Source organism: Suricata suricatta, chromosome 13, assembly GCF_006229205.1.
Source record: "Suricata suricatta isolate VVHF042 chromosome 13, meerkat_22Aug2017_6uvM2_HiC, whole genome shotgun sequence".
Lineage (NCBI taxonomy): Eukaryota > Metazoa > Chordata > Mammalia > Carnivora > Herpestidae > Suricata > Suricata suricatta.
In genome coordinates this window covers 25,871,940-25,884,191 of record NC_043712.1, presented here as the reverse complement: position 1 = coordinate 25,884,191, position 12,252 = coordinate 25,871,940, and positions in this window count along the sequence as shown.

Below are 12,252 nucleotides of genomic sequence, written 5' to 3'. Positions count from 1 at the left end.
ATCAGCTATTTGCTAAATATAGTACATGCCCTGGGGTAATGCCAATGTTAGTGGTCTTCATGGGGGTCAGTCTACAAATTGCCAATGGAGCCTTGACTAAATTTGTTTGCAGTTTCATGGCAATTTGGGAATGGAGACATCAAATGTTTGCTCTAAGTCACCATCTTAGCCAGGCCTCTTTCTGGTGAAAAGGAAATTTTTATTTTAAGTGTAAACTTGTTTTGTTTGGAAATTTCAAATAAGTGTAGTTTGTTTGTTTGTTTGTTTGTTTTTTTACATCAATGAATCCTTCAAAAGTCTTCCTTTTTGCTGCTGGCCAGCTTGGGACCTGGATCACTCAGGCAGTGTGTGCTTCTTTTTGGTCAAATTTATTTGCTAAAAAGTTTAATGCTGAATTACCTATATGTAGTTTAGGGAGATTAAGTCTCAAAGATATATTGGTAGGGATTCAAATAATTGGAAGATCGTTTGGAAACTTAAACTGAGGAAAACCCCAACTTATCTTGTGATGGTGGTCACAGGAGAGGCAATAAGGAGGCTTTTGTCAGAAATAGTGTCAGCTAGACCAGTGGTATAAAATCTGATTCCCATCATACATCAAAATGAATTCCAGATGGATTCAAGAGTTAAAAGAATGTACAGTCAGAAAACAGACCGTTGGAAAACAGAGTTGTTATCATTTCCCCCCCCCCAAAGAATACCTTCCTGAAGCACTGAAGTCAGTCACAGAAAAATAAGAGAAAGAGTCCCAGGTTCAGACCTATGAAATGAAAAACTTCTGTTCAACGACATAAGTAACGAAAATTTAAAAGGCAAACCTACTTTGGATGTATTTGTAATGATAATGACACAGTCACTGTCGTGAAATTTCATATCTGCCTGGAACCTTAGGAATTACTTGGGTTAAATTTTAGCACGGTGCAGTGTGGGATATTAGGTCCATACCAGCCTCGTGGCTAACCTGCTATGGGAAGACCACCAGGGGTACCGGTTAGGAGCGTGGCCTTTGGGATCCACAGGCCTGAGGTGGGTTTCAGCTACTTGCTGTGTTACCTTGGGGAACTCATTTCTATCTGAGCTTCAGCTTCTTCGTCGGTAACATGGAGGATAATGGTAATCTCTCTCGCGAGATTATAGTGAGAATAAAATGAGGTAAATGAGGGTTTGGAGTTCGTAACAGCGGATGGTCAGATCTCAGTAGGTGGTACCATCGCCTCACTCATCACCTTTGTCATTGATCGTTAGGATTCTCATTCCCCTCCTCCTCCTCACTACCTGTGTTTGAATCCTGAATCAGCTTTCCAGCGTGTCAGAAGCTTTTAGGGGTCTTCAAGTTACCTTGGAGGAAGTCAGAGCAACAGGTGGATGGAATGAAAATGAGGCCAGATAGGGCAGACCTCACATTTCCCTGCTGTCGATCTGCTCTGCTTCATCTCTTCTTCCCGCTGCTGGTTTCCTGGTTTGGCGTTTTCCTTCCTAATTCAGACACTGCATCTCCTGGCCAATTTTGATGTTACAGGACACTATGTAACACTGGAAAGGTTATGAGACTTTTCTTACACTTTCCTCCCTTGGAAGTTGGTAATAACAATTCCTACATCCTCAGGGTCGTGATGAGAATTTTTTAAAGTACATGATTATGAAACTTAGCATAGCAGCAGACATACTGTAGGTCCTCCAAAACGCTTAATTAAGTTTGAGAGAGGGTTCCTTGCTTTGTGTCATATATCTTATTGAACCAAGGAATGCCCTTGGGCACAGGGTCTCACTAGTGTTAGATTTATGGCCTGGTCTCACGTTAAATACGGAAGGACAGCTGTTGCTTGGATATGCTCTGCTTGACCCATTTTTCTCTGCGCTCCATATCCATCTACTTTTGAAATTCCTGGAGTGGCGTTTCCTTACCCAGTAGAAATAGCCTTTTGGCTTTCTGTGATAGCTTTCCTTTCCTTTTTTTTCTTTTTCTTTCCAAATTACTTATGACCACTTGTTTTTTATACATAATTTAAAGAACCAAAGCTGACACCCCTCCCCCATGTAACAGTTGGCAAAAACACTAAAAATATGCCAAAACTTAATTTTATGTGTGTACTTTTTTTTACCCCCTAAGAAATAATAAAAAAATTATACTTGCAAAACATGTAGTGTGGGTCTTGAATCAAGTAATCAAGTTACTTCTGCCAGATGCCTTTGACAGCACCCAAAAAGGTCTAGATTCCTAAGAATTACATTCCCTGTGTCTACCCATCCACATGTCTGCTCTTTGTGTGCGTGCAAGGTGCAGGCTGGATGCTGCTCGCCCCTCAGGATACAGTCCCTGGTATTAAAAGGCAATACTACGGACATTTTTCTGTGTGTTTCAAACAACATATTTTTGTCTCAACAGTCTGATGCTGAAGCAGACCTCTGGAAAAGCAAGTCTGTTTCTTGTGCAATTCCTCCTCAACCCCCTCCCACCCTAGCCATATGCTTTTTCTATCTAACTCCCATCTCTTGGATGCCATAAGGTTTGGCAGAATCTTGGCATGGGGCTCAGAGATCTGAAATTATGTTGGGTGTGATGTCTGACCATTCTCCCCTTGTCTGTCCAGCTTTACTTTTTGTGGTGATATGGATGCACATGGTAATATGGGTTTTGATGTATTCCTCTGGTAGTTGGAATCAGTTGCACCTTATTGATATTGATACGCTCACTCTGACTTAAATGCTGCCTTTTAATTTATAGAATGTTATTGGGAAGGTGTTCTTAGCATATGTTCCCAAATGACATTATTCTTCTGTAACTGTAATTCAGTGGGGACTGGATTCAGTAGGAGCTGCATCATTGCCCCTTGGATGTGATTTCTCTGCCTCCAATTCACAGTACCACAATACCAGGCACCACTCACAAATGGTTGCTCTTGAGTTATGTAATACAGAAGATGTACTCATCTCGTTATGGTCCCGATGCTGCAAACACTCCAGGGTATGTTGTGAACCATTCTCGAAAGACCACAGCATCAGCTGCCATCTTTATATCAGCTGCCATCTTGTTTCCCTGAGCTCTGCCTTCCTCAGCAACTTCCCACTGGATTTCCTGATATCTTCCACAAGGAAGGATCTCTGCTACCTCAAGACCTGAGCACATAACGATTGACAAAGCTCTTGTATTCCTTTCTCTTAACACTATGGTTCTTAAAAGGAGTTCAGCGTCTATCCTAGATCCAGGCCCACCAGCTAGCCACTGCTCTTTAGTCTCTGCTTTACCTACACCCTAACATACCTGCTAATGTCTGTCTGGTGCTAACCAACTTTTAGGTGTATGTAACACCAGGAGCTAGTCCAAGGCACCTATGTAGCTTTCCATTTACCCATTTATCCATTTGTTCTCTCACTCATCTATTCATTTACTTCCTCATTCACTCAGGAAACACTTACTGAACCCCTGCTCCTAGATAGACTTTCCTCAGGCCCTGTGATGGGAATAGAAACGTAAGGGGACAATTATACTATAGTATAATATGAACAAAATTAGAGGGAAACACAGAATGCTATGAAAACAAAGACAAAATCTTAACTCAGTAGGGGCTGAGCGGAAAGGAGAGGGGAGGTTGTAGGGGAACATTTCCTAGGGAGCAGATTCATGAAACTGAGTCCTTGCACTTAATGAGCACTTCTGCCTCTGTCTATGGGACTAGTTCCTGCCTTCATTCTCTGCCTTGTACTGTATTGGTTGTACTTCCTAATTCATTACTTTCACCTTTGGGTGGAAGTCCCTCCCTGAAACTCGGTGAATTTAGTTGGAATCCAGGTACCCTGCCTGACTGCTTTTGGCATTTCCTTCCCCTCTGGGAGATGGAATATTCTTGGTCTCCCATCCATTTTCTGAAATCTTCCATAGCCTCCACCATCTCTAGATTTCTAAGTGTTTGACATCTGAGTCTTGGACCCTCAGGTGTGTAGAGAACCAGACTTTGGGAGCTGGGCTGGGACCTACATCCTGGTCCACACCAGCCTGCCTTGAGCCATGTTAGCTTTCTCAGGCCTCTTCTTTTAGAAAACAATTTTTTTTTAATGTTGATTCATTTTTGAGAGACAGAGACAGAGCATGAGTGGGGGAAAGGTAGAGAGAGAGAGAGGGAGACACAGAATCCAAAGCAGACTCCAGGCTCCAAGCTGCCAACATAGAGCCCAACGCAGGCTTGAACTCACAGACCATAAGATCATGACCTGAGCTGAAGTCGGACGCTCAACCGACTGAGCCACTCAGGCACTTCTCCCAGGCTTCTTCTGTCTGGCCTCACCTTCTGGCTTCTTCTATCTCAGAGTCCATATTTTAATTCCCGTCTCCTTTAAGAGTCTAGCATACCTTGAATCTGAGCATATCTAAATTACAAGGAGGATGGGCTCAACTTGGTAGAGTGAAATCCAAAAGTGATTTTTTTTTTTTATCAACCACTGCTCTTTAAACCAGCTCTGTTGGGAACCCTTTTCCTATTCCTAGATAATATCTCAGAGATACTAGCTTTTCTGGCAATTTAAGGCATGAGAACAGACTAATTTTGGGAGTATTAAAAAGCTCAATTTGATTTAAATTAGGTTGGACTCATCTTCCTGCCTTGGAGAAGAGAAATGTGGTCTGTTCTTTTACCTCGCTCCCAGCTCTTTCTCTACTGCTTCTGGATGAGTGGGAAAGAGGAATAAGAGGGAAATCTTAATTTTTATTTGACAGCTGCTGGCATAATTGGCCTTGATGCTGTCTGTGTGGCAGATGCCCAAATGCTCAAGGAGAGACTCTGTGAGTCCTTGAAGTCCCAGCCCCGGCCCTCCCGGGGGTCTCTGGCATGGGCGATGCATCCTCTGGCTGGCAGCCAACAACCCCTCCTCAGCTCTTGCTTAGAAGGAATACCTCCAGACTCTTCCTGCTGCCATTTCTTCAGCTGCACCATCTCCTGTGTGGAACTCCTTTTAAGATGGCTCCAGCTTAACTACTCTGGGTGAAGTCCACTTGACCCACGGGGAAAATGTATGTCTACCCTTGCTTCACCTTCAGAGGAGGTACCCTGCTGGGGCATTCTCTCTCCCCCAGGAGTCACAGGCAGCTCCCTCTGGGTTGAGGTGAAGTGAGTACTCCCTCCCCCCACTTCCTTCTTCTGTAGAGAGGGGACAGGGATGTCAGATACTTCCTGCCAGATGGGCAACTCTCTTCAAGGAAACCCTTACTCTGACTCTCATGAGCTTGGCTAGGCTGAAGGTGAGTGATGAATTAAGAGATCCTGAACCTGCCAGCTCTGGGCTTCCACAAAAATTCTGAGATATCAGGGAAAAGCCCATTTAACAGAGCCACACTATGGGGTGTTTTGCTGAGAAAATGTACCGGCAGTAATAATACAGACTTGGAGGAACTTGAACGTCAAGTTGAACTGCATGGATTTGTGAAGTGGGACTCCCTCACTCTTCAGTGAAGCTCCTGTAGCTACAGCTGATGTCCTAGAGGACCCTGTTCGCCTAAGCTGGTATGAGTCTTCCCCAGCACGTTTGAACCCACAGGCTCTGGAAGGAAACCAGTGGAGAGCAGGAATTGAATAGAAAGATTGTTAGGCAAATCAACACCTAAACAACACCCATTGCCCACTGTGGGCCACAAACAGGCTCCTTGACAAAAGGTGTTCATGGAGACTGGCAGTGTGTGTGCCACCAGGAAACACCAGGTGTAGTTCATCTCTCACCTGAGCCTCAACCTGTGATGATGGGGAGGGTGTGTGTTTCAGAGAGAGTTTGAGAGAAACAGAAAGAGATACCCACTGGAAAAGATTTGAGTCTGTGAAGGAAGATGGGAGGTAGGGAGAGAGGAAAAGGAAGAGAAAGAGAGAAAAAGAGAAAGCTAGAGAGAAAAGGAGAGAGAGAATGCAAACCAGAGCAAGAGAGCCATGGAGTAGGTGAGGAGGCGTGAGGTCTGGCCAGCCTCCAGCAGCTGGGTGGAAGGCAGCCTCACAGAGCTGCGCCGCCTCCCAGTGGGTGTCCAGATCACATTTGTGCCACTTCAGTGGGTCATTCAGTTCTGAGTTGCAGGGTTGTGTCTGGCCCCCTGCCCACCCTCATGAGACTCATAGTCTATGTCCCAAAGAACATTAATTTGAGGGGTTCAGTGCCAATTGCTTCAAAGGAAGTGCAGATCGGGGGGCCTGGGAGGTACAGACAAGGGAGGAGCAGGTATTTATTTGGCTTGAGGCTCCAAAGAAAGGAATTAGGAAATGTGGTGCCAGGAGAGTGTTTCAGGAGGAGGGAGCAATAGCAGCCGCAGAGGGCATGTCAGTGGAAACAGAACCCCTTGCATCCAGCAGAGGAGTAGACTGGACCGAGGCCAAGAATGGCCAAGGAGTCAGGGCTCACCATGGACTTAGTTCCTTGCCTTCTCTGACCTTTAATGATTTCCAAGCCACCTGGTTTAGTGGGAGTCCAGGTCCTCACTGCTCCTGAGTAGCTCTTGGTCCTATTGTTTCCTACAATGAAAGGAACCTCATCATCACCACTGCCTGCTTCCCGTTTCTGCCTGGCTCCCCAGCCAGCTTCCCTAGCTGCATCTTTGCCTCCCCAGCCCACCTGCTACAGGTGGACGGGATGTCACAGAAGCTTCATGGCTTATTTAGTCAGCATGGCCGCCTTCTCACCCCTGCAATAGCCACAGGCAGATAGGAGGCCCAGAAGAAAGATTCCTCGAATGATAAAATGAAGGATAATGGAGGGGCAAGAGTGTAATTTGGGGTCAAGAAGCCTAGGTTTGATCTCAACTTTATCATTTCCTCCTGGATAGTTTGGGCAAGTCATTTACCTTCTCTGTTTCCAGTTTCCACTTAACCCCCTTAGTGACTGTGAGACGTGTGAAATCACTGTTAAGGAATACACAAATATCACTTGTTAACAAGACTCTAAGACAAGGTGTTAAAAACTATATAAAATTGTGTTTTTGAGCTAAGAAACGTTCAGAAATTATTTACCATAGCATAAGTATGACATCAGCATTTCCAAACCTTTTCTGAAGGTAACAATTACCTGAAGCTCTTAGAAAATACAGATTTCTGCGGCGCCTGGGTGGCTCAATGAGTTGAACATCTGATTTTCTGGCTCAGATCATGATCTTCTGGTTCATGAGTTTGAGCCCCACATTGGGCTCTTTGCTGTCAGTACAGACCCCTCTCTCTCTGCACTCCCCTGCTCTCTCTCGCTCTCTCTCTCACACACACACTCTCTCTCTCTCTCTCTCTCTCTCTCAAAAATAGAATTAAAACATTAAAAAAAAGAAAATATAGATTGCTGGGCTTCTTTTGAGAATTAGGATTTTCAAGGGAGATCTATATACATAGCAAGTGTTCCAGATAATTCATATCAACAGTCAAGTTTGGGAAACTGGCCCTGTGATATTATGTAATACTCAGGTGATGGGAATCCAGTGGAGGCAGTAAGAATGAGAAATGGAGGTTGAGGGTGGGAAAAGAAAGGCATTCAATAATTTATTAGAGGTGAGTGCCAAAGCCTTATTTTTAAAGTATTGGGCACTATAGTTACCATTTTTAGTCCTGGTTGTGAATCTGAGTCTGGAACCTTTGCACTGAGAAGGCTGACCTTCTTCCTGTCGCTCTCATTCTGAAGATTAACAATCGTATTCTGCAGCAGCTGCACCTGCAGTCTGGGACACTGGAAGCATGAAGACAGGGAAGGACACTGAGAACTGTTCACTTTAGTAATTGCTGAAGGCAGGGGCTCCTGCCCGTAGGAGAAGGAGTCTGACGAAGAGCAGAATCCTTTAGGCAGGGTGGGCTTTAGCTTGACACAGAAGGAGAGCTGGTCCAGCCCTTCCTCTCCCCTGTGGGTGGAGAACTACCTTCACTGCTCTGGAATACACAGCCTGACCACTGCGGACAGAAAAACCACCTCTTTTTTTCTCCTGGGTTGTCAGGCTGGAGGGAACTGGCCCCCCTCGTGGGGAGGAATAACGCTCTACTCACCTCTTGGGGAAGAAGACACCTGCTACTTTGCTTTCCAGTTACTTCTCTAGCCGAGCCTGGCTGGCTGGTTACAATGGTGTCTGCTCTTCCTAGGTATTCTGTGGTTGGAAATGATGTCGCCACGTCCAGACCTGGACATTACAACTTCTCTGCAATATTCTTGTCTGTCTTTCTCTTGTCTGCACCATTGGAGGTCAACGATGCTGATTTGGTGAAATGATACAATGGAAGCATCCAGATCCCTGATCCTGGCATGAACAGAAACCTCATTGACCTGCATGGGACTATGAGAGCAGTGAGAAATACACCACTGCGATTTTAGGGTTGTTATCATGGTAAATACATCCCTATAGATTGAAAGTTCTGTGATGGTGATTGATGTCTAATGCATCTTTATAGCCTCCATGCTAGAGACAGTGCCTGGAATTGAGTACATGCAAAGGAAAACACTTACTATAGGTTGAGGAAAGGGAGAGGTCATGAATACTTTGGCCACTAAAGCAAAACTGATGAAACTCTATTCTTTGGATAAAATGATATAATAATAAAAGCACAGATTAGGAACCAGATTTACCTGAGTTCAGATTGCCACTCTGCCACTGATAAACCAGACAATTTTATCACCTCTGTAAGCCTGTTTCATCGTCTGTAAAATGGGCCTACCTAACATGATTGTTCTGAGGATTAAATGAACTGACATTTTGGACACAGCTACAGGCTATCAGAATGTTCACTAATGTAATATATGCAGACTGGTCCTTACCTGTGACAATCCCTGCATCCATGCTTAGATTTTTTTTTTCTGGTTAAATTCATGTAGACATAAATGTATTGGACCTATCTTATGCCCAGAGAGAAACCTGTTATAATAGTGCAACATTTCTCATGGAGGCTAGAGTGCAATTAGACTTCAGGGGACACTTTTTGCCCTTTAGGATGGCTCCTGTTGGGGCCACTGCTTTATTCTTCTCTCATTCTCCAGACCAGCTTACTCTGGTTCCTGAACCACAGCTTTTGCTGCTAGAGGTTCTCTGTCATAGACCAGTCTAAAGTCTTGGGGAGGGGAGCTCAGTCCACTTGAATAGAACATAGGCTCTGAGAGGACAGAGATGCCATTTCAACTATTTGGCACTTGTCTCCCAGAAGCACAAATCGGTGCTATGGCTTGGAAGAATTAATGTTGTCAAAATGTCCATACTACCCAAAGTGATCTACATATTCAAGGGAATACCTATCAAAATTCCAATGGTATTTTTCACAGAAAAAAAAATCAATTCTAAAATTTATATGCAATTAAAAAAGACCCAAGGTTGCCAAAGGAATTTTTGAAAAAGAAGAATAAAAATGGAGGCACCGCACATCCTGATTTCAAATCATATAATAAAACTAAAGTAATCAAAACATATGGTACTAGCATAAAAACAGACATACTGATCAGTGGAACAGAATCAAGAGCCCAGATAGAAACCCCAGCCATATATAGTCAACCTTCAGCAAGGGCACTGAGAATATTCAGATGGGAAAGTAAGTTTCTTCAATAAATGGTTTTTGGAAAAACTGGGTATCTACATGCAAAAGAATGAAATTGGACCCATACCTTACACCAAACAACAACAAAAAATCAACTCAAAATGAATTAAAGACAAACATAAGATCTGAAAGCATAAAACTCCTAGAAGAAAACATAGGGGGAAATATCCTTGACATTGGTATTATCAATGATTTTTTTTGGATATGACACCAAAAGCAGAAGCAACAAAAGCAAAAATAAACAAATGGGACTACATCAAACTAAAAAACTTCTGCACAGCAAGGGGAACAATCCGCAAAATGAAAACGCAACCTATGGATTAGGAATAAATACTTGCAAACCATACACCTGATAAGGGGTTAATATCCAAAATATATAAGGAACTCATACAACTCAAAAGCATAAAAACAAATAACCAATTGAAAAATTGGCAAAGAACCCGATTAGACATTTTGTACATGGAAGACATATAAATGGCCAACAGGTGTTTGAGAAGGTGTTCAATATCATTAATCATCAGGGAAAGACAAATCAAAACTACCCAGAGATATCTCCTCATACCTGTTGCTATGGTATTGCTGATATATCTGTATGATCTGTATCTATCTCCCAATTGTCGGTGAGGATGTGGAGGAAGGGGACCCTTGTGCACTGTTGGTGGGAAAGTAAATTGGCACAGCCATTATAGAATACAGTATGGAGGTGCCTAAAAATTAAAAATAAAACTACCATATGACCCATATATTTGTGAGTATATATCCAAAGTAAATACAATCAAAACCCTGAAGAGAGAACCACACTTCCTGTTCATTGCAGCATTATTCATAATAGCCAAGATATAGAAACAACCTAAGTGTCAGTCAATGGTTGAATAGATAAAGAAATTGTGAGATTATATATATACACTTATATATATAGCTTTATATTCTTCTGTAAATATACATAATATAAATATTATATTATTGTTATATAGTATATATGTTATCTAGCCTTTAAAAAGAAGGAAATCTTGCCATTTTTGAGAACAGGGATGAATCCTGTTCTGTTATGCTAAGTGAAATAAGCATAAAAAGAAAAATGCACAGAAAGGATCTCACTTACATGTGGAATCTGAAAAAGTCACAGCCATAGAAACATAGACTAGAATGGTGGTGACCAGAGTGGGGAAGTAATGGCAGGAATGGGAGATGTTGATCAAAGGGACAAAGTTCAGTATATGTGAGATGAATAAGTTATAGAAATCTAAGGGAAAGCATAATGACATTGGTTAATAATACTGCATTACAAACTTGAAACTTGTTTAGAGAGTAGACCTTAAGTGTTCTCATTACATAAAGAAAAACAAAGAGGTAACAGTGTGAGGTGATGTTAATTAATCTGGCTGTAGTAATAACGAGTTTACAATGTGTATGTATAGCAAAATATCATAGTATATACTAGTACTATAATAGAAAATATATATTGGTGTCTGTCTTTGGTTCTTGGCACAGAGTTCCTGAAAACCTTATAATTTCCTGGATGATAGGAGTGCCAGTTTATTCTAATGAGGCAGGTCTGGGTGGGCTCCTGGATGAGGGCTGGTCCTGGCAAGACCCAGCCATGATTAAAAGCTTGGAATTTTTAGCCCCACTCACCATTCTGTTGAGAAGGGAGAAGGGCTGGAAATGGAGTTAAGGATCTGTCGTGCCTACATGATGAAGCCTCCATCAAATCCTAAATGAACAGGATTTGGAAAGCTTCCAGGTTGGTGGATACATGGAGATTTGCGGAGAGTGGGATGCTCCAAGAGAGCATGGAAGCCCTCTGCCCTTTCCCCACGCTCTGCCCTGTGCATCTCTTCCATCTGTCTGTCTCTGAGTTACATCCTTTTATAATTAACTGGCAATCTAGGAAGTAAAATCTTTCTCTGAGTTTTGTGAGGCACTCTGGCCAATTAATCAAATCCAAAGAGGGGGTTGTTGGAACTCCCAATCTCTAGCTCTTCTGTCAGAAGCCCAGGAAGCCCAGGTGACCGTCTGGGCTTGTGACTGGCATCTGAAATATGTGTGTGGAGGGGGGCATTGTTTTAGAGCTGAGCCCTGAACCTGTGGGATCAGAAGTGATCTCCAGGTAGACAGTGGCAGAATTGAGTTGAATTGTGGGATACTCAGCTGGTGTCAAAGCAATGCTTGTTGGTCTCTAGACCCCACAAACATGGCGGATTTGGAACAGAACCTTTCAACACCTTAAATATATACAATTTTCATAGAAAGAATAGAGATTCCCCAGTACTGACAGCAGTATCTGGCTCATAGTAGGCCCTTGGCAACTGTTGAGCAAATCCAAGTAGTATATAGAGACGCAGAGTTATTTTGTGATGGCTGGAGGTCTGTCCTGTGCTAGGACAATTCCTAGCAAAGGATGAGCTGGCCGAACACTGTGATTATATCTCCCCAGGGTTGGTGTTTTACAGGAAAATAATGACGGCCTCCACTTACCGGTCATACACCATTTAGTGCGCCTTGTGCTATGTGCTTACCACAGTCTGTGAGGCAGGTGCTATTGGTGTCATCGTTATCCACTCCTTAGACAGGAAGCTCAAAGAAGATAAATAACTTCTTGATGATCCACAGCTTGTGGGAGGGGAGCTGGGACTTGAACCCAGGCAGTCTGACAATAGTGCTAGAATTACTAAGTGTAACACTTACCCATATTTCAGGTAGCCTGTGAGTTGCTGGATGTCTTTTTTTTTTTTTT